The 23,569-nt window shown below is 41.3% G+C and overlaps 1 protein-coding gene across 9 annotated transcripts in view; it reads right to left on the bottom strand.

The window, feature by feature from the left end:
- The window catches only part of Sfmbt1 (Scm like with four mbt domains 1), a 174,650-nt gene extending 153,587 nt beyond the window's left edge, over nucleotides 1-21,063 (bottom strand). For 5 of the 9 annotated variants that reach the window (XR_010050122.1, XR_010050120.1, XR_010050119.1 and 2 more), the window contains exon 1: nucleotides 20,886-21,063. The gene's annotated coding sequence lies outside the window, so the exon portion shown is untranslated. Of the gene's footprint in view, nucleotides 1-17,433; nucleotides 17,513-20,022; nucleotides 20,542-20,885 lie in introns of those variants that run through there. The other 4 variants (XM_063257249.1, XM_063257250.1, XM_063257248.1 and 1 more) reach the window with 4 other exon arrangements.
- Nucleotides 21,064-23,569: the final 2,506 nt, after the last annotated feature.

Here is a 23,569-nt window from a genome sequence, read left to right on the forward strand (position 1 = left end):
GACACACATGTAAACACTGTATTTTCTCACTAATATGAGAAGCTGAAAGAAACTATATAAAGGATAGTTAAAAGTTATACTACTGATTTCTCTGAGTTCACTGAAGATTTTGTGCTAGTATTGTCTGGATGTTAAATGCAGGTGTCTTGCACTCTGAGTAACTGATTTGAAGATAACAACATGCAGTGCTTATAGCATTGCTGCCCTTTAATTATCATGTTTTGAAATTTTGAGTTTTTCTCTTTAAATTTTTTTTTTGTCTTTTTCATTTTTATCGGTACTGGGGATCGAACTCACGACCGCCTGCTTCCAAGGCAGGTGCTTATGCCGCTGAGCTAAATCCCCAGCCCCTCTTTACAATTAAATTAAATTAAATTAAATTTAAAAGATTAATAGGAATTAGTAAAAACTTTTCAGGCATGGTAGTGCATACCTGTAATCCCAACACTTGGGAGGCTGAGGCGGGAGGTTGTCCTGAGTTCAAGACCAGCCTGAGCTACATAATGAGCTCAAGGCCAACCTGAACTACAAATTGAGACCCTGTTAAGAAAATGGAATCGGGGCTGGGGATTTAGCTCAGCAGCATAAGCGCCTGCCTTGCAAGCAGGCAGTCATGAGTTCGATCCCTGGTACTGATAAAGAAAAAAAAAAAAAGACAAAAAAAAGAAAATGGAATCATTAAAAAATTAAAAGCCAGCACAAATAGCATACAACTTATTTATTGAACTAGTAACAGAAAACTTTCCAAATAAAGGGAAAGAATTTAACATAGATGAACTGGAAAACAAAACCCCAAATAGCCACAACCAGACAAGAATCTCTCTACACTCACCAGAGTGAAAGTCCCAAAAGTCCAACACAAACACAGAATCTTAAAAGCAGTTAAAGAAAAGCAATAAATCACTTATGAAAAATTACACTGGAATGACAACAGACTTCTAAACATAACCCTGAAAGGCCAAGAGAGCTTATGGTGAAATGTTTTAAACCCAAAAAAGAAAACAATTACCAACCCATCTGACATAGCCTACACAACTATCTTTCAAAATTGATGAAGAAATATAAAAATATTTTCATGGTAAAAGAGTATCTAAGAAAATTCATGACCACTACACCAGCAGTCCAAAATATTCTCAAGAATCTCCTAGGACAATGAAACTAATAATGACAAAAGGTTTAGTAGAATGAATACACCAGGCAGGGTGAGGAGCTAAACAGAAAAGAAAGATAGGGACTTCCAACAGAAATACAAGGCAATGACAGGAATAAGTCAGTACCTGTCAGTAATAACTCGAAATATGAATGGTCTCAATTCCCCAATCAAAAGACAAGATAGGGGCTGGGGATTTAGCTCAGCGGCATAAGCACCTGCCTTGCAAGCAGGCGGTCATGAGTTCGATCCCCGGTACCGATAAAAATGAAAAAGCCAAAAAAAAAAAAAAAAAAAAGACAAGATTAGGAGAATGGATCAAGAAACAAAATCCAAGGTATGCTGGATAAAGTAAAGATATTTAACCCAAAAAAGAAACTCACAGACTAAAAATCGAAGTATAGAACACAATGTTCCAAAAGCCGGGTGTGGTGGCTCACACCTGTAATCCCAGCACTCAGGAGGCTGAGACAGGAAGATCATTGTGAGTTCAAGACCAGCCTGGACTACAAGTGAGCTCAAGACCAGCCTGAACTGCATAGTGAGACCCTGTCTCAGAAAAAATAAAATAAAACAATACTCCAGCAAGCTGTGTGGCTTCCAGGAAGAGAAAAATCGGCACCTCCCAAGAATCAGCCATGCTGGGACTGGGAGGATCCAACAAGAAGCCAACCAGCCAGCCTTTCTGGTAAGCTGTGCAAGCCACAGACTTCCAGGAAGACAAAAGTCAGATAGTGCCCCCCCACCCTCCATGAGCCAACCAGCGCATGGGCTGAGAATCAAACACCCACCCCACCCCAAGCAACCTGCTGGGTTGGAGGACTGGCTTGAGTTGATAGTATCTAAGGTACATAAAGCAACTAAATGCTTGTATTATCTGGTTGATTTTGCAGGCTAGGGGCCAGAGATCTGAGCATCTCTTGAGAGGATGACAGTGTGCAATATAGCAAATATGGGGATTTCCTTCTATCTTGTGTTTGAAGGTCAATATTATTCTGATTGTTTATTCAAGATATTCTGTTTTGATTGGTTTTGTTCTGTTTTGGTTTTGGTTTGATTTTGCTATACCCAATGGAATGGACAACTGTGAAATCAACAAGATATACTATGATAGCTATTGCTGTTTGCCTAGTATCTTGCTTTGAAGTTCTGTACCAATTTTGCTACTTTTTTGATTTACTTTATTCTATTTTGTTGGATTTTACTATCTTTAAAATAAAAAAGAAAACAAGATTCCATGCAACAGGAACCTGAAAAAAGCAGGGATAGCTATCCTATACTCAGAAAAAGTGAATTTCAAGCCAAAACTGAGAAAAAGAGGCAAATAAGGTCACACTATATAATAGTTACAGAAACAATCCAAAGGGAAGAGATAATTATAAATGCATATGTATCCAATAGTGGCAATCCAACTTTATAAAACAAGTACTTCTGGACATAAAAGATCAAATATACATAAACAAAATTATAATGGGGAATCTCAATAGCCCACTATCACAAACAGAACTAGACCAAAAAATCAACAAAGAAATATGAGCTGAATAAACTTTCAAACAGATGGACTTAACAGATACCTACAGGGTGTTCCACCCAACAGAATACATTCTTCTCAGCAGTATATGAAACTTTCTCCAAAATAGATCACAGGAGCCAATAAAGCAAGCTTAAATAAATGTAAAGGAACTGAAATGAGGGCCAGGAATATAGCTCAGCAGTACAGTGCCTGCCCGGCAAGTGCAAGATCGTGAGCTTGATCCTTGGTACCAAAAAAAAAAAAAAAAGAAATTATACCATGCATATTATCAAATCATAGTACAATGAAGCTAGAAATGTACCCAAAAAAAAAGAAATTATATCATGCATATTATCAAATCATAGCACAATGAAGCTAGAAATCAGTGACAAAAGGTAGAAATTATGCAACTATCAGAAACTAAACAATGCACTCATAAATAAACAGATTACAAAAGAAATCAAGGAAGAAATAAGACATTGTCTTGAACCAACTGATATTGCCAGGACAACATATTAAAACTTATGGGACACAATGAAAGTAGTCATAAGAGAAAAGTTTACAACTGAAGCCTACATCACAACAATATAGTGAACCCAAATAAATAACTTAACCAGGCACCTTGAAGGACCTACAAGAACAAAAATAATCCAAAGCCAAAACTAGTACAAGGAAGGAAATTATAAAGATCAGAGCAGTAATCAATGAAATTAAGACCAAAAAAAACAAAACAAAGAACACATCAGAGTTCTTTGAAAGAATAAACAAACCCTTAGCCAATCTAACCAAAAAAAAAAAAAAGAGAGAGAGAGAGAGAGTGAGAGAAAGACCCAAATCAATGCAATTAGAAATTAAAAGATGAGACTCTGGGAGAACATGGCGGACAGACAACAGCAACTACTGAAGGCTCTCTGAAAGGCTCGGCTCAGAGGCCAGGAATGATGCGGACTAAGGAGATACGAACCAGTAGAGATATGCTCTGCTGACTCAGGAACGAACTGGGCTGAGAGAATCCAACTTAGAATACAGTCCTGGCGCTAAAATAGGAACAGAAAAGTCTCGGTGTGGAGGCTCGACCCCGCGCCATTGGAAACCGCGATTTGGGTTTCCCGCCACCCGGCGGCTGGCTGCCTCCACAGCGGCTCGGCAAGGAGAGACGCGCCGAGCTCTGGGAACGGGAGTCTGCGAACGGAGTCGGAAACAGGACGGACAAGGAGGCGTACACGAAAACCGACTGGTGGCGAGGTGAGTGAGAGAAACGGACCCCCTACCACAGTTTGACTCCAGCGGAGGTTTTTCTGGGCTCAGGCAGACCTGTAAGAGCAGGGTGCGGTGGCAACTCCAGCCACACATACCCCTCTCGGACGAGATTGGTGAAAAGTGCCTGGCCTGAGTGACGCTGCTGGCGGACTCCCTAGGCTGGCCTAACCCAGATCCCAGAGCCTGACGGTGGCCCGGAGGAGCGACCGACTCCCGCGTAGGCTCCCTCCTCCGCAACTCCCTGGGGCGCAGCGGTGGGCAGGAACAACTAGCCAGCGCAATTTGATCAGGCGGTGGCTGACAGGCAGGGAAGCCGGGCCTCCTATGTAAGCTTGCATTTTATAAGGAACAGAAAATATGGGGAAGGGAAGCAACAAAAAAGGCTCCTCGGCCCCCAATCCTGAGAACCAGGCAATAGTGGACACCGCACCAATATACATTAAGCGCCATATAGAGAGCCTCATAGACCAATTCAGGAATGAAGTTATCAACGACCTGAAGCTAGAAGTATGCAGAATAGTTAGAGAAATGCTAAGCACCACCCAGGAAAAAGCAGATGGTGGAATGGAAGAACAGAAAAAGAGGGGAGAATTGCTTGATGGAGAAAACAGAGAAAGCATTGAGTATGTGAAGCAGGTTCAAAGGGACTATCAAGAAATTAAGAAGTCTATCCAAGACTGGCATAACAGCTTGAAAGAAACTAAGGACAGACTATCTGAACTGGAGGGCAGACTTGAAACATGGGAGAATGAAATGAAAAACTTCTTAAAAATAACAAAGAAACAAACAGCAATAATACAAAGACAAGAAGATGATAAGAGGAGCCATAACTTAAGGATTAAGAACATAAAAGAAGAAGTAGGGACACAAACAAGTGAACTACAAAAGCTACTCACAGAAATAATCCAGGAGAATTTTCCTAATTTAGCAAAAGGTAAAGATACTCAGATGTATGAGGCATACAGGACCCCAGCTACCTACAACCCTAACAGAGAAACACCCAGGCATATAATAATAAAAATTCCAGAAATTCAATACAAGAACAGAATATTAAAAGCTGTAAGAGACAAGAAACAGATCACTTACAAGGGAATATCCATCAGAATTACAGCAGATTTCTCTGCACAAACCATCAAATCACGAAGAGCATGGGGAGAAATAATTCAAGCTTTGAAAGATAATAATCTCCAGCCAAGATTGAGATATCCTGCACAACTGTCCCTGGAAATTGATGGAAAAACGAGGTGCTTCCAGGATAAAGAGGAACTGGGGGAATTTGCAACCACCAATTCAACCCTACAGAAAGTATTGCAGGATATTCTAAAAAAAGAAAAATACAAAGAACCCAGAAATAGTGGCGGGGAAGCCACAACGAATGGAGCAGAGAACAAAATGAAGAAGACAAACTGACAGCTACTGACAGAAAAAGAGCTCAACAGAAATGAGACAGAGAAGACTGGATGATAGGAACAGCTTTTTTTGGAGAAAATGACATCTTAATAGGTAATGCTGATTTAGTACCATCTTGTTTTGAAGTCTCATCTAGCTTTTGTTCTTCTGTCTCCAATGGTCTAAACAGGTTGTATCTTATTGGATTTTGTTATGTACGATAGTATAAGCAAAAACCTTTTAAAGACAAGGAGATTATACAGAGACCATTGTTCATTTTCTGTTAGTCGATTCTAAATACTCTATAATGCTGTCATTCTCTTAAATGGTTTTACATTGTTTTGATATACTTAATGCTACAGTATATGAAGTTGTACTCAAGGACTTCAGGGAGGGAGTCAATATGGTAACTATTTTTGGGTCAGGATTATCTGGTGGTGAAACACTATTCTACTTAAATGGTTATGTTTTGATCTGCGCTGTTTTGCTGTTATGCCCTCTTTTATCTCAATCTCCACTCCATTATTTACTTTTTTATTTTTATCCATTTAATTAAAGGGAAAAATATAGCAGGATATAATATAGTAACCCACTTTGACTTTCTATTATCTCGATTTGAAGCCCTGTATTACTCTCACCATCTTGTTTTTGACTGAGGTTCCTCTATTCTGTTTTGCTGGATAGTATCAGGTTCGAAAGTTTAGGCATCAGCTGAGAAGATAATGAGATTCATTATAACGCCCATTCTCGTTGACTTTTATCTACTTTTGAAGACCTACAATATCTCCAATGTTTTGGTTTTGTCGGTTTTATTCTTTACGGTTTTGTTCAATTGTATTACAACTAATGATATAGGCAATTCTATTAGAAATAGCGGGAGGCATTATGGTAACCATTGTTGATCACCTTGTATTATGTTTTTATATTATCTATTATATCCACCCTTTTGACTTGACCGATTCTGTTCTGTTATGTCACATTTGGTTTTACTCGCTTCCAAAAAAGCAATAAGAACCGTGGGAGCAATGAAACCCAAAATGTGTAATAGTCACTGTACAAAAGAGAGGAAAAGAAAGTGCTCTAAACTATATAACTGCATGTATATTTAAATGTATAAGATAGAAAATGATATCACAGAGTTTTATTGGATCATTGAACAGAACTGTTTGCAGTATCATTGTTGGAATGTCCACTCTACAAGCTTTAATTTTGTGACTTGAACAATTATTTCTAAGATGGCAATATGTAATCCATTAACTAGTGATTTCCTACTGCGCATTTTTTTCTTCTGTAAATCTGTATAACTTGTACCCTTTCCCTGCTTTTTTTCTTTTCTCCTTAAATAAAATTTAAAAAAAAAGAAATTAAAAGATGAGCTTGACTCCATTGTGTAATGCTGAACATTCTGGACTCAATCCAGAAAGTAAAAGATGAAAAGATGAAATCACAATGAATACTTCCAAGTCACAAAGATTAACTACTTTGCAAAACCTGTATGCCAATAAATTCTATCTATTCAGGAGAAATGAATAGATTCCTAGGTAAATATGAATTAACAAAACTGAACCAAAAAGATTTTAAAACTCTGAATAATCCAGTGATGGGTAATGAAACTGAACTAGTAGTATAAACCTACGAACTGAGCTAGGGATTTAACTTAGTGGCACAGTGCCTGCCGGCCTGGTCAAGCCTGAGGTCCTGAATTCGATTCCCGATACCCAGAAAAAAAAAAACCCTACCAATTAAGAAAAGCCCAGGCTGAATTCCACAAAAATGTCAGACCTAACACCAATATTCCTCAGACTCCTTGACACATTCCCACTGGCTCGGAACTTCCAGTAGCACCTACATGACTGTCCCTCTGGCAGCTTACACCAGTGGCAGTGTAAGTGGATTTAATCACTTTTATCAATCTTTTTACTAACAAAATTAATAAAAACCTGCCCAATTTACTAACAAACAATTGAAAAAACAGCCCGACAAGACAATCATGCAGGTACCACTGGTGGTTCAAGTCTCTTAGTCAGTGAGACATCCGAACTGTAGCCACACCGGGAACATGCCAATGAAACTGAAAGGGAAGGGGGCACTGCCCAAGTCATTCCTGGAAGTGAGCCAGGAATTGAACCAAGCATCAACCAGAAAAGAGGACTATAGCCCAATCTCTTTAATAAATGTAAATGCAAAATTCCTCAGCAAGATACTGGCAAATAGAATGCAATGAGTCATGAAAAAGACACATCTCATGACCAAAGAAGCTTCATTCCAGGGATGAAAAGATGGTTCAACAGATGCAAATCAGTAATTGCAATATCTGACAAAATCAGAAAGACAAAAATCACATCATCATCAATAGACGCAGAAAAAGCCTTTGACAAACACCAACATCCTTTCATGATAAAAATACTGAAGAAAATAGGTAAACAATCTTATCTCAATCTGATAAAAAATTTATGACAAACTTACTGCAAATATCATTTTAAATGGTGAAAAAGTCAACATTTTATCGCTAAAATCAGCAGATGACAAACATGGCCAGTATCTCCACTATCCTATTCAACATCATACTCAAAACATTAGCTCAGTGGCATAAGCGCTGGAGATTTAGCTCAGTGGCATAAGCGCTTTCCTTGCAAGCAGGCAGTCGTGAGTTCAATCCCTGGTACCGATAAAAAGGAAAAAGACAAAAAAAAAAAGAAAATTAGCAAGAGCAATTAGGTAGGAAAAAGACATAAGACGAGTATGTATAGGAAAAGAAGTCAAATTATTATTATTTGCAGATGACATGATCCTCTATACAAGACCCCAAAAAGTCTACCAAAAGACCCTTAGAATTAATAATCAAGTTTAGTAATGTAGCAGGTAGAAAAACAACACAAAAAAATTAACAGCATTCCTGTACACTGATAGTGAACCCACTGAGAAAGAAATTAGGAGGAAAAAAATAATTCATAATAACACCAAGAAAAATTAAACACTTAGGAATTAACCTAAGGAAGTGAAGGATCACTACAATGAAAGCTTCAGTTCTCTGAAAAAAGAAACCAAAGAGGATATCCACCAGAAAATGAAAAGATACCCTCTGTTTCAGGATAAAGGCAAAATGAGATCACAACAAATGAAAGAATTTCTGCAAAACAAAAGAAACAATAGAGTGAAAAGACATCTTACAGAACGGGGAAAAAATTGCCAGCTATTCCTCAGAGGACTAATACCTACACTATATAAAGAACTCAAAAAAATTAGGCTCCTCAAAATAAAAGATCCAATCAAAACAGGCAAGCAAAATGAATAGACTCTGCACAAAGGAAGTACAAATGGTCAATAAATATATGAAGAAATACTTAACATCACTGGCCATTAGGGAAATGCAAATGAAAACAATACTGAGATTCCATCTTACCACAGGGAAAAAAATGGCCAGCATCAAGAAATCAGTAACAAATCCTGAAGAGGAGGTGAGGGGAATAACAAAAACCAAAAAAAACCCTTCTACCCTGTTAGTGGAATATAAACTAGTACAGCCATTATAGAAATCAGTGTGGAGGCAAAAACTGAGGCAAAAAATTCCATCTGATCAGCTAGTGCCCTTTTAGCTATCTTCCCAAAAGCATTAAAGACTTCATATTACAGTACATGCATTCCCATGTTTATAGCCACACAACTCTGAGAAAAAATTTGTATGCTCATCAACAGATGCATGGATAAAGAAAATATGGTATTTACACACAAGGGGAGTAGCAATGTTATAAAGAAGGAAAAATCTGAATCATTTGTAGGAAAATGGATGCACCTTCAATTACAATGTTGTGAAATAAATCAGACACATAAGCTTAATGTCACATGGTTTATCAGATATGTGAAATCCAAAGCATAAATAAATTTTAAAGCAAAATAAAAGATACATACTAGGAAACAAGGACACATCTCTTGTAAAGAAGACAGGAACCAAGAGATGGAGGAAAGGAATAGGGTGCAGGGGTAAGGGCAGGAAGAGTGCATTGCAGATGTGTTACATACAGGAACTAACTCCACAGGAGGAATGTAAGTATTATGTACTGCAAACATGTACTAACAAATAAACAAACTACAACACGGGACAAAAGCCTCGAGTCAAATACACACACACACTCACTGTGTACACCTCCACTTAATATGTATGTATTTTCCAGGTGCAGTTCTCAGTACCAGAGATGTGTGGTGATTAAAAACCAGATGCAGCTCCTGACTACATAAAGTTAACAATACTAAATATACGAACAGGGCCGGGGATTTAGCTCAATGGCACATGACTGCTTGCAAGCACGTGGTCATGAGTTTGATCCCCAGTACCAAAAAAATAAAGTAAAATAACATAAATAAATCTATGAACAATGTTATTAGACTATTTCTATTTTTCCCACAAGAATAAGGAAAAATATTCTTGAAGTATATAGATTTTAATATGCTGTGTGACTCTAAAGAATTTTATAATGAGCTAAGATACTAAAATTAGATTTTAAAAATAATTCATACAGTAATAAACACCACAAAGAACATCAATGACAAGAAAAGAGTGTGGCTGGAAGTGCAGAATATCAGCTTAGGCTTCATCACTGAGCTGAACCCAAATAAAGAAAAGGAACAAATGTCACAAAGCATACTTGAGCAGGGCAGAAAAACATGTGGCTAGTACATGGAAAAGTAACTGGGGATGACAGAGTTGAGAAGGGAGCAAGTCACAAAGGGCACTCACTGTAGGCCACAAAAGGTATTTGGATTTTTCTTCTAATTGCTATAGAAAGTCACCAATTGGCTTGAGTCTGGTGATGATAAAATGGAATCTGATTAAACAATTATTTTTTATTCAGAACAGAATACATTTTCAAGTAGAAATAATGTATAAATGGTGGCACCATCGTATCATTTCTGTGCCTTTATTCGGTTACAATTTAGCATCCACTCTATGGCAGGTTGCATGTAAGATGGTGATGAAAACTTAAAAAGGGTCTCTGACCTTAAGCTCACAGTCTGGTATAGACAAGAAACCTGAACAAATAATTGTAATTATAGTATTTATTAAGAGTGGAATATATTGAATGCTGTGAGCACCCAGGGCAAAAGGTGCTTAATCTAGCCAAGTGAAGTCCAGGAAAAAATACTTTATAGAAGCTCTGGGTCTCAGAGGACAAGCAGGGACTTGGTATGGCATTCCCGTAAGTGCCACCTTAAAAGCCATCAGTGAGATGTAAGAAAACACGAGGCTATGGAATACTCCTCCTTTTGAAGTATTTAAACAGGATTATTAAATTGGAATGGTGAGAAAAGTGTAAACACGTCAGACTTGCAACTGTGACCTGACAGGTTATCGCCACAAAGAACAAGGCTTTTTCAAGAAGTTTGATAATCAGTGATAATCAGTTCTTGCAAAAAGCTGAAAATGAGGCAGTTTAAATGTCATTTCTTCTTTTTTTTTTTTTTTTTTTTTCGTTTTTTTATCGGTACCAGGGATCGAACTCACGACTGCCTTCTTGCAAGGCAGGAGCTTATGCCGCTGAGCTAAATCCCCAGCCCTAAATGTCATTTCAACAAGTGGTAAGTCTGTGTTCCATTCAAGGGTGTGTGTATACACTAATCCATTTTGAACTGGGGTTAAAAATCTATTTAACCACTTATCAGTCCAATTATTTAAATACAAGATCACTAAAAAATGCATTTTTTGTTATTTTCATAACAGGAAGTAAAAAAAACAATTCTATCAAATTTATTCAGTACAAAAAGTGACTGGTTGAAATGACACCTGCCCAAGCAGCACTCAAGACAGTCACCTTCTCACAGGTTCCTGAGATGCAGAAAGGCAGAGAAGAACTCAGTTCCACAGCTTCTCCTCAGGGTAGTCACCTTGTATCCTCCAAGGTGCACTTTTATCTTGGCTTTTATTTTTCCTCTCTTTTGCTCCCAAGTTTATTTTGAAGAGCCAGTTTCTCCCTAAACCTTCATCCTTAATTTTTTAAATAAACTTACTCACTATCTTTCCTTGTTTCATTGAATTCTTTATTTGAGATAAGAAGAACCTGGAGAGCAATTCCAGAAGAAGACATGAGCACCCTAAAAGCTGGTAATGTTTATTTGGCAAGCTATCTCTAAAAGAAATTACCTGTAACAGTTTCACTTCCTAAATAGCTTTCCCTTTCCTAGGCAAAAATCTATCATGGGCATTTAATTTTATGTTTCCTAGTCACAATCAAAATTAAAACTTTCAAGAGAAAACCAATGGGAAAGAAATGAGGTACAGAACAGGTAAAGCAGTATTCAAACGTGAGATATCCTCAGGTATTTCTGACAACCCCAGGGAAGCCTACAAAGGGAAGCCAGTCACTAATCCTACCCTGGAGAAGCAGAGAACAGCACTTAGGCACCTTGCCAGCAGGACAAGGTGCTGGCCCTTCACCCCCTTTCTACCAGCAGCACTGTAGTTTTAGGGATTGTAGATATCGAGCTTCCTAGAAACATTTCATTTGATAGAAGAGTCCCATAGCTTTACAAATTGGATAATCATTTGTTGTTGTTGGTTTTGGTTTTTGGTTTTTTGAAAGACAGTCTTGCTGTGTAGCATAGGTTGGTCTTGAACTCATGGCAATCCTCCTGCCTCAGCTTCCTCAATGCTGGGATTACAGAAATGTACCATCATGTCAGGCCTCTTGGCTTTAAAAATATGTGCAAACCAAGGAGTCAGGATTGTATATTCTCAAATCAGAGGTCAGGAATGGAAGAATACTCAAGAGTTCCACAGGAAAGTGACTGAAGACAACACCACCACCACCACCACCACCTAGGAGGAATATAAAGGAAGAGACCTCAGCAGGAAGGCCTACCAGCGGACTGACAGCTTTAGGGAAGAAAGAGATTTCATTCTGAATCTGTAAATTCTGGAGTCCTCTGAGGGTGTCCAACTTGGAGAGGCCCAAAGAATATAGGAATCAAGAGTATAAACTAACTCAGCAGAAAAGTTCAGGACCACACAGGAGCTAAATGAGGGCTAAATGGGGTCTGAAAAGGTCACAGAACGCAAAAAGTGAGGGTCTGCCTTGAGACAAGACTGTCTAGAGCCATCAAGATCACTTTAGGGAAGTCTGCATCCAGAAGCAGACAAAGCTACTGGCTGGACTGCGGGAGGTGGTTTAAATATCAGAGGCCACAGGAGGATGAAGGGAAAGAGGAAAAGATACTGGCCAGGCAGCAATGGAAGCATCAGACAATGAGTCTAAGCCTAAAGGGGCTGTACTAAGAGAAGAGGGCCATAGCGGGAGCAGGCCAGAGACATAGAAGGACAGGGAAGCCTCCCAAGCCAGTTCACAGAAAGAATAAAATACCAGAACCTAAAACTGCACTGGTAGACTGCTCTGAAAAGAGCTTTTCTCAGAAAAATGGAAGTTAAAACCAGGGCAAAGGCCAACGGCAGAGGAAGAGGCAGGGTGTGTCTTTAGAGCTCTGCTGTGCCTTAACACCCTGAGACCGACTAGCTGGCATGGCACTCTCCTCTTCTTCAGGCATTTGCTACAGAGAAAGCAGACTCTCCCTCGTAAAAGGGAAGACCAGAAGAACCCACTCCAGCTCTTTACTTGATACAGCCATTTCTGTTAACGAAGTCCAGCAAAAGTCATTTAAAGCTTCTCTCAATATAACCAGAAGCCCCTGTGTGTGCTTACGGGAAAACTGGGTACGAAGAATAATAGGGCACAGCAGATCTAAACCTACTTCCCAATTTGTGTACAGTGTTATTTCTATTAATGGTAATTTTAAAAGTATATTTTAAGTATAAACATAACTCATGATTAAGGACTGGAAGACAGACCTTTAGAAAGAAATACAAAATACTGTTAATTACATTAAAAGGGCAAAGAAAGGGTTCATAAGTTTTAATACGTCATAAACTACAACATCCAAAGCTTTTAAAATTTGTAATTTTGGAAAATCAACCCCTGCCCACTTTGTTCAACGATAAAAATGAAAACTGATCAAAAGGATACAATATTCCTGGGAAGAGTTTACTAATTTTAAAGAAAAAAGGTATCTATTCTAACAACTTCTAACAATTCAAGTAAGTAAGACTTAGAGTGTAGCTCAGTAATAAAGTGCTTGCCTACCATGCATGAGGCCCTGGCTTTAATCCCTAGCACCAAAAAGTAAAGAGAGAATTGGTCTATAAACTAGATTTTCAAAATACTTACCTAAAATCCAGAAGTAGTGATACAAACTGACAATGTGATTGGGAAAGTTAGGCTAGTAAAGGATACAGTCTTGCCAAAGACACTTTCAGAAAAGCTTTACCAACTCTGGGAAGAGCTAAATATTGTAAAATTTTGCTTGTTTTTAAAGAATTGGACAGCTGGGTATGGTGGTGCACCCCTATAATCCCAGCACTGGAGAGGCAGAGCTAAGAGGACTACTGTGACCAAGGCCAGCTTGTACTAAATAGTGAGTTCAAGTCCAGGCTAAACTACATAGCAAGACTTGTCTCAAAAAAACAAAAAACAAATGAAGTATTGAACAGTAACTAAGGGCACAATAAAAATCAGGCTTCCTGATATTTATTGTCAATTCACTAAGGGTTTCAAAAAGACAGCTGAAAGCACCCTTATCACAAAAGTAGGAAATTTAAGAGAGGCTCTCTATGTACCTGCTCTCCTTCAGCATCAAGCAGCATTCAAAAAATTCATCCACATTTACTATACCAACACAGCCCATTAAAAATAACCAAGCAAGGCATTGTACATCTATAACCCCAACTACACAGGAGGCCAAAGCAGGAGGATCACAGTTGGAGGCCAGCCTAAGCAACTCAGTGAGATTTTACCTCAAAATTAAAAAAATAAGGGGAAGGGGAGAAAGCGCCTCGGCTGGGATGTAGTTCATCAGTGGAGCACTTGCCTAGATGCAGTAACCCTTGGGTTCCATTCCCAGTACTGCAACAACAATAGGAAACAACACAAGGAAAAGCCACTGTGAAAGTACACAATTGTTCAACTAATAATACTTAAACCGGTAAAGTATGCTTCTTCTCCAATTACGACTGGACATTCATATTTCTTAAGTACAGAAGTAATGCAACATAATAAATCTAAAATGAAAAGTATTAATTTTGTGGCATCATTATTATATAGACCATTAAGCATCTCTAAATACTAATTTTCTGTTACTACAGAAATGAGAGTGAAAGGTGGCAAAGACAAATAACCAGACTAGCTGAGGAGGAAACATCAACTAATCATGCCTTTCAGGTAGCCAAAGGCTATGTACAACTCTGAATGCAAACTTCTTGGTTTACAATTCTGGATATCAACCTGGACTCAGGCCAGCACTGTGCACATAATGATTATACAGTAAAACGTCATCCTAAGGTCACAAAGCTCGGTCTCTACCCAAAGAGATCTCTGCTTTTAGGGTTCTCCTGCGCTCTGCCCTGTGGGCATGTTGTATGTGTCTCCCTTTCATTCCAATAGCCAACTGTCTGAGCTACCTCCAAGGAAAAGGAAACTGGCTCTCATCGCTCTGATCAGTAACTCTAGAGCTCTTTGAAGAGAGGTAAAACCGGCCCTAGTGACAGAACTCTGTAGCCTCTAAATTACCCACTGCAATGTGTTTTTAAAAATTTATTTTCAGCCGAAGATTTAGCACGGCACTGCCTCACAAGCCCTAGGTCGTGAGTTCAATCCCTGGCACCAAAAAAAAAAAAAAAAAAAAAAAAAAACAAAAACTGAAATAAAAGTTTATTTCCTCTGTTGGGCAAGCTGAGACAGAAAGTAGGATAGATGGTGGTGCCAAAGGCTCAGGAGCCAGAGAGATGGGGAGTCACTGCTTAATGGTGACAGTTTCACTTTTAAAAGATCAAAAAGAGTTCTGGAGATGGATGGTGAGTTGTACAACACTATCAACATATTTAATAGTACTAAAATATACTTTCAAAGCTGGTTAAAATGATAATACAGCTCAGCAGTGCAGCACCTGCCCAGCAAGTACAAGGCCCTGCATTCAATTCCTGGTAACAAAAATAAAATAAAAAAAGATAAAGTTCATGTTATATATATATTTTAAATACTTAAAAGCAAAATGGTCTTACAATATTTACCATGTTTTAGACAAGGGGTATGTTAAGTGCATCCATGTGATCATCATCTAGTTACTCTAAAAGGATTATTTATAAAGACATGAGTAAAACGAGCCAAAACAGTATCTCAGATTTACGATTCCAACTCATCCACTCAGGAGGCTGAGGCAGGAGGAGGACTGCTGCAAGTTCAAGGCCAGCCTGGGCTACATAGTGTGTCAAATGCTTGAACTACATAGCGAGACCCTGTCTCAAAAAAAAAAAAAATTGCAAACAACAAAAAACCACCACATTCTATTCTTAACATTAAAAAAGCATGTTTTATAGGAAATGATCTGTAAGAAACAACACTGGTAAAAACTCAGAAAAAGCCTGCTAGACTGGGTAGCAAATGAATATGAAAAACTAGGCACACCTCATAGACAGACTTACCACCGAGTAAGCCTTCTGCAGGAGCCACCTTACACGCTTTTAAAAAAAACTTCTCAGGGTATAAAGATCATTTGAGATGCAAAGTATTTCTTAGTTAACACTTAAAACCGGACAGCAAGAAAACTCCTCAGTCCTTTCAGTTATCTTAATGACTGCTATATTTCTCTGCTCATCTCATCGCGTCATTCCAAATGCATGAGTGTTTCACAGCTGACTGCCACCAAGCCACCTTCTATTTCTTATTTAAGACTCTTCTCCAGATATCTCAGTCCAGAACTCAACTCTTCCCTCCACGGCAGAGACCCTCAACAACCCTATCCACACCAGTATCAGTTTAGTAATTAACTTTTCTCTAGACTAAGCAAAAACATTAAAAAAAAAAAAAAACTGTTGGCAGTATTGTACATCATGTTAAACAGGCTACCTGATAGTCTCTCCCTGCATAATGAAGTGTGTTTGGCCCACTGAATTCATTCAATTACCAAAATGCAAAATTCCATAAGGAACACAATAAAAGACTTTTTTTTTTTTTTTTTTTTTTTGGCTTTTGAGTAGAGTCTTACGTGATCACCTAAAGACAAAGAGCCCAATAAAGTTTTTATAAACATCCTCTTAAATAAAAAGGACTGGAAAAGTATACTGCAAATATTCAGGTGCCTACAAGTTGTAGTAAAAGGTTTACAGTGGAATTTACTAAAACTTCTAGGTTGGGTCCCGGGGCACACACTGTAATCCCCGTATGTGGGAGCCTAAAGCAGGAGAATTGCCTCAGGTTCAAGGCCAGCCTGCATTGCACAGCAAAACACTGTCTCTAAAACAAAACACTTCTGTGGTGAAGTCATATAATTTTTCTATTAATAATTTGTCTTTGATCTTGCTCGTTTCCACTTTTAAAAATTAAAACCTGAATCTGCAACAACTTGACCACATCCTTTCTATTTTAAATCATTTTTCAGTGGAACCAGTATCACTTGAAGAACGGTAAAGTCTTACCAAAACCCCACTCCCACAAGTCTAATGGTTCAAAATCTCCCAGGTAATCAAAATCCTCAGACACTTCCATCTAATACAACCATGTTTATAGAGAAATGCTGTTTTCAAACAACAAATGTTTTTTGCTGAAAAAAAATACCCTGCCATAATGAAGCTGCTCCATCTATTGATCACATGTTCTTTTAGTCTTACTTAAATTATACTATAATATTGGTTATCAGCCAAATAATTCCAAAAAATAAAGTTTTGAGAAACCAAGACAGAACCTGGAAAGGGGTTGTTTGTTCTAAGACAGGGTCTCCTGTATCCTGTAATTTGACTCATGAGTGCAGAGATTACAAATGTACCACCATGACCAGCTAAAACACACATTTTTAATAGAAAAATAATAATCAAAATACCTGAAGTCTGTTTTTATGCTGCATTTATTTAATGTAGGCATAACATAAAGTCATAATTTTCTTAAAAACCAATGACATCGGGGCTGGGGATTTAGCTCAGTGGCAAGCAGGCAGTCGCAAGTTTGATCCCTGGTACCAATAAAAAGGAAAAAGACAAAAAAAAAAAAAAAAAAACAATGACAATTAAACCAGGCATGGTGGCACACACCTGTAATCCCAGCATTCCAGAGGCTGAGGCAGGAGGATCACTGTGAGTTCAAGGCCATCCTAGGCCACATAGCGAGACCCTGTCTCAAAAAAAAAAGACATTTAGACAGATCACCAAAAATTCCTACAGACTTTAAAGCCAAATGACATGTGTTTCTACATACCATTCTACAGTTAAACCCAGTCTAGTTGTCACTATGAAACTAATATACAGAAAACCAGAGCATTTTAAAGGATAAAATCAGAATTTACAAAGAAATATCAAAGAGAGAACATTCCTTTTCGTGTGTAATTTCTTATTATGTATCTAATTGCACCTCTCAAAGATTTAACAAATTTTATATTAAATAACCTGATAACTAAAAACCAAGAAACCTAAAAATAGCCAGCAAAATAAAACAGTGGTTCAACAAGAGCTAACTCATCACATGTAGTACTCTTGACAAACACTGGCTGGAGTGACCAAACCCAGTGTGCTGGCCCATGAACCAGCTAGTTAACTTCAACACAGGAATACATACTTAAAATACTCAGTGAAATCACTTCAAAAAAGAAACCTTTGCACTTTGTAGTCTAGCCCCTAACATCAGGGATTAGACCCTTTCTACTTTCTGTCACACCAATGTCCTTGCAGTAAAAAACACAGGCCTTTGTTAGAACTAACAAAGAATTCCCTTACAAAATCTAACTCCTTTTTCTCACTGTAGAAACAAGGAAGGGCACAAGGATACATTAAAAAACACTTGGGAAGAATAAGCAAATTGTTGCAGTACTTGCTTCAATAGTTTTTTTAACTGTACCATCTTAGATGGAGGGCTAATACAAAAGGTGTCTTTTTTTTTTCTTTTTCTCTTTTCCTCAGTCCACAAAAGTTATATTAATCATGTGATATTTTCAAAAATCTGAACCTAATTTTTAATTAACTTCTGTTCTTGGAGATTTAATGATTCGCCAGGTAGGTAATATTCATACACACATATATGTATACATACGCATGTCTTGCTATGGAAGGTCATAATTCATCCTTCTAACCTATCCTACAAATACATCTTTATTCAAAAAATGAGTAGTAACAGAGTAATACTGTCTGAACATATTGAACATAAGGACTCCTTAGAGTCACAGAGCCCAACCTGCAAAGAACTGCCTCAGTTTAAAAAACAAAAACAAAAACCACTTGACTGACACTCTCAGGTCAGCATTTTACACTATTCCAGATGTCAATAAATGTAAGTCATAAAATTACAAGATTGTGGCTAAAACAATAACTCAAAGTTTACATACCTGTTGTCCTGCAGCTTAATTATTAATATTGCTGCTTTTAACCTCTAAAAGGTTCAGTGTGGGGCAAAACTTATCTATTGTGACAGAAATCAGAATAGCAGTTGCCTCGCAGAGGGGGTAAGTGTTTAATGAATTGAAAGGACCCCAAGGGAGCCATTTGGGGGCTGAAATTTTTCTATACCTTGATCAAGTGAGGTTATCAGTGCACATATATTCATTTTTTTTAAAAAATCACGAAACTAGCCAGGTGCGGTGTCGCATGCCTATAATCCCAGCACTCAGGAAGTTAAGACAGGAAAATCATTGCGCGGCTGAGGCCAACCTGAGCTACATAGTGGTTCAAGGCCAGCCTTGAACAAATTGAAACCCTGTCTCAAAACAAACGAAAAGTAATTTCTTAAGCGCACTGAAGCATTATTAAATATCTTGTTCAAATTACATAAAATTATCCTATACACTGTTTTTGTCAAATGCATTTTTATAAAGATTCACACTGTGACCACTATTATATAAAACACTTCAAAACAGACTTTATTCTTTCGTTTAGAGAAAAAAAAAGTCACCCAATTTTGGAACTGAAAGCATTCACAAAGATGATCTATTCATCCTAATTTTTCAAGTAAGGTAAATCAAATCTACATAGATAGGGTAAGGAAGTACCCAATATAAGGCCTCTAGCCAACTGACAATGGCAGTAACACACGTTTCCTGATCTCAGGCCACTCCCATTTCCACCAGGCCGTTACTTTTCTGATAATGCAAACAAATCTGAACTCTCAATCTATCGGTGGCCTAAAAGGATTCTATATATGCCTCAAAACACCAGTTAACAGGCCCCAAAGGTACAGGCATGAAGACATCATCTTCTTCTATCCACTAAAGACAGCAGGCAAGCTAAAGGTAACATGTTCGGGCATTTTACTTAAGCAATAAAGTTAAGCACGGTATCTACAAAGGTGGTTCAGGAAAAAGTACATGCAAACAATGACACAAATCCACCTATTTCCTTTTAAATCTCTCTTTGGTGTGTTACTCGGTTCTCCAAAATAGATCACTGCTAAGGAACACCGCAGAATATCTCTTACAACCTTCAACCCGCACTGCTTTGAGAGATGCGCTGGGCACAGCCCCCACCAAATAAAAGCCCATCTTCCGGGCCGCAGCGTCCCACCCTTCTGCAAGCGCACAGCCACACTGGCGCTGGCCGAGTCTCGACGGATTAGTTGTAAACCCCACGCGAAGATCAGACACCTTGGGGAAAACTTAAACGTCCATCCTTTCCGCGGGAACGGGTGTGTGTTCTCACCAGGCGTTTCGGATCCGCACCGAGCAGGCCTTGCTCCCAGGACACTCTGTTCGCCCCTCCGGAGCCTCCCAGGCAGCATCCAAAACCTCCGGACTTCACCAACACAATTGGGAAAGGCCGCGGACCTGCCGAGTGGTTCGGGCCCCTGAGCAGCTCCGGGGTCGCCTGACAGTGCCCGGCGAGCCCAACGACGTGGAGGCCCGCTCACTTCTTCACGGCGGCTGAAGCCACCGGTTGCGACGGTCGCTCCACGCTCCGCCGCCGCGCAGCAGGCGCCCGGGCCCGCCGAAGTTGCGACCGGTCGCGCGGGCGGCGCGCCCAGCCCCAGCTGCGGGTTCGCGCCCCGCCCGGAGCGAGCCCGGGGGGCGGGTCCGCGGGGGCTCGGCGGGCGGGCGGCCGAGCAAGAGCGCGGGGCGCGCGCGGGGAGGGGCGCGCGGCGGGCCCGACGAGCCCGGGAACTTGAGGGCCGTCGCCGCCGCCGCCCGGCCACTTTCCTTTCACGCCCCCGGCGGGCTGACGCGCGCCGCGCTGGCCGCCCGGGGCCGACGGCCGCCGCCGCTCGTCTCCGCGCCGAGGTGCCGGGGCGCGCCCCTGCAGCCCGGCCGACCGGCGCGCGGGACCGCGCAAGGCCGCGCGCGAGCGCCCGCTCCCCCCCGCCCCGCCCCCGCCCCCACCGCGCCGCCGCCACCGCCCGTTGGCGCCTCAGCCCGCGCGCCCGCCGCGCCAGCTCCCGGCGGTTTTCCGCAGGCAAAGTTGCGCGGCCGCCTGGCGAAGGGGCGCCGCGCGGTCTCCCGCCCCGGCGCCGCAGCCGCCCCTCCAGGCCGCCGCGCGGGAAGGCCCAGCCGGCCGCCCCGCTTTTTTACCTGCCGGGAGTTTTCGCGCGCGCGCTCGCTCGCTCGCTTTCCTCCTCTCGCGCTCGTTTTCTTTCTTTCTTTCTTTTCTCTCAACCGCGCCGACGCTTTTTCCGTTCGCGCCGCCCGCGCTCGCCCGCTCGCGCCCTCCTTCCTGCTGGGCTCGGCGGAGCGGGGCGGCCGGCAGCTCTCCCCGCCCCCCTCCACCCGCGCTCCGGCGGAGGCGGCGGCGGCGGCGGCGCTCCGCGCTCCGACTCATTCCAATATGGCACGGGCGCACAGCGCATGCGCCCGCGCCCCCCCCCCCCAGCCCCGCGGTGCTCCCGGCAGCCCGCGCCCCTCGCGCCGCGCGCGTGGCGTTCCCGGCTTGGCCCCCGGCGCCTGCTGCTGGGTCCTCTTGTCCAGCTGGGGCCCGCGCAGGACGTGCGGCGTCTGTAGCTTGGGACCGTAAGGATCTGACGCCTCCGGCAGCCCCCGCGCCTCTCGTCCCCAGCTGCACCTCGCCAAGGCGGGGACTTGCGCCCCGCGACGCCGCTCTGGCCGGGAGCGGACGGGCCCCAAGTCAAGACGCACACTCGAGAGCCAGCGCCGTCCTGGCTCTGCTCTGACCGGGGGCGAGGGCCTCACCTCCGCTTCTGGACGGAGCGGTGGGGGACCCATTGGAGTTCCCGGGCCGGTGCTAGAGTCTCGGCCGTGGCGAAGCGCGCCGCTGTGGCCCGCGCGTGACTGACTCGGCCAAGACGGCATCCGCGGAGAAAAACACAGGCGCAGCCTGACCCCAGAGGGGCGCGCGTCGCCGGCCAAGGGGATCGCGCCCCCAGCCTGATCCACGTAAAGGGCCGGGCGCGTCTTTCAAGACCTGTAATGGAAGGGCGCCCAAGTAGCCTCTGCCTTCGAAGTTCGACTCAGACCCGGGACGCTCTTCGTATCTCCTGGCGTACCTGGCGAGACGCCTGTGTATCTGAGTTTTACTGCAGCGAAGGAACACAAGGCAGCCACGGAACTCGGGCATAAGATCCCAGAACCTAAGTAGGAGCGGAAGCTCAAAAGGGAGTGAACATCAGCCCCGTGGCCGAGCTACCCATAGGCTGTTATTGTGTTCTCCCGCAAGCACACATGCCCGTGGGACACGCACCCAACCTCCACCTGCTCCGGAAATAGAAGAGTCCAGCGCCTGCTAGGAGAGACCCGGGAGTGCCCAGCTAGATAGACCCCGGGCCCCTCGAGGGAAGTCTTGGTCTGTGCGCGCCAATAGCTCCAGGTTTGCTGAGAGGAGGCGCTTCACCCCTTGGGTCTGGTGTACCTGCTGTGCCTACTGCGCAGGCCATGTTTTACTACTGATTTCCACTGCCCCAGAAAAGTATCCAGTTATTACTACAGAATTTGACTTTTCAAAGAGAAAACCTGAATAGACACATATCTTTACATAGTTACCGCCACGCATTTTCTTATGTTTCTATTTTCATTAACATTTTTCTTCGTTAACATGTGTTTTTAAAGTGTCACATATCCTTACCCATTCACTTAGTCCTCTAATCTGGTACATTGTGTTCCTTTGAAATTGCTTGCTAATGTATCCTTGAGTTCTGCACTTGGAACAAATACCTGGAAGTGGAAAATCTAGATAGAAGGCTATGAATGGCTTTTGCCCTACAATGCTCTACGATGTTCTCAAAAAGCTGTTTCTTGTCACCTCCAAGGAACAAGTGTAAAGAGTTGGACGCATATTTATAAGCATTGAGTGCCGTCTTTTCTGCCCTGCATTAATGTCTGTTGGTAGTTGTGGGTTACTTTCCTTGACGTGTCTTAGATAACCACTCAAAAAAGAATATTTAACCACGCACTATTTGTGTTACCCCTTCTCTGAATGATCTGTTCATATTCATTCATCTGTTTAGCAGTCAAACCTCTTCAGACTTTGAACAAGCATTTTTTATAGCCATTAGTCCTTTGTTACCAGTGATGCAAATATTTTTCAGTCTGTTGTTCCTTTTTGTTTTATTCTAATGGTCGATCTGTCATTCTAGTACTCTGTGTTTTCATTGCTTCAGTGCTCCAAGGTGAACTATCTTCCACTCATCTACTTTTGTACAATTTCACTTTATGTTTAATTCTTTGATGTCTGCTCTAATTTATTTATTTTGGAGTAAAATGTATATATAACACATTTGCTTTATCACAAATTGTTATTGCTTATGTAGTCATCATTTATTAAGTAGTCCTTCCGTTATATGTTTAGTAAACCTCCATGCTAGCCTTTTGATATATTTCTGGTTGATATATTTCTGAATTCTCTTACTTCCTTACCTAGACTCTTAGTCTGAGCAAATACCATACCAATATAAATAATAGTACTTTTAAATAGTTTCTCAAATTTTACAAGACTTTATTCTCATTCATAGGGTCATTATTTGTTTTTTCAAAATATCACTTGATACGTACACTGGTTTATGTGTTCATACACATTCTAAGATACTCACAGAACTGCTAAGACCATTGGCTTTGAGGATAGACAATATGAGCCAGGTGTGGACCTAGGAGACTGGCAGCATCTGGGGCAAGTGCATCAGACTCTTTTCAATACTTAGCAGCTCCGTGACACTGAAAGTTACCTCTCCAGGCCTTACAATCTTGGTTTGTAAAATGGGGACAAGGATGATACCAGCCTCATAAGCTCAATGTCTCCCACATAGTAA

The sequence above is a fragment of the Cavia porcellus genome, unplaced genomic scaffold, assembly GCF_034190915.1.
Source record: "Cavia porcellus strain 051 isolate PalLab524CR breed Dunkin Hartley unplaced genomic scaffold, mCavPor4.1 scaffold_10, whole genome shotgun sequence".
NCBI lineage: Eukaryota > Metazoa > Chordata > Mammalia > Rodentia > Caviidae > Cavia > Cavia porcellus.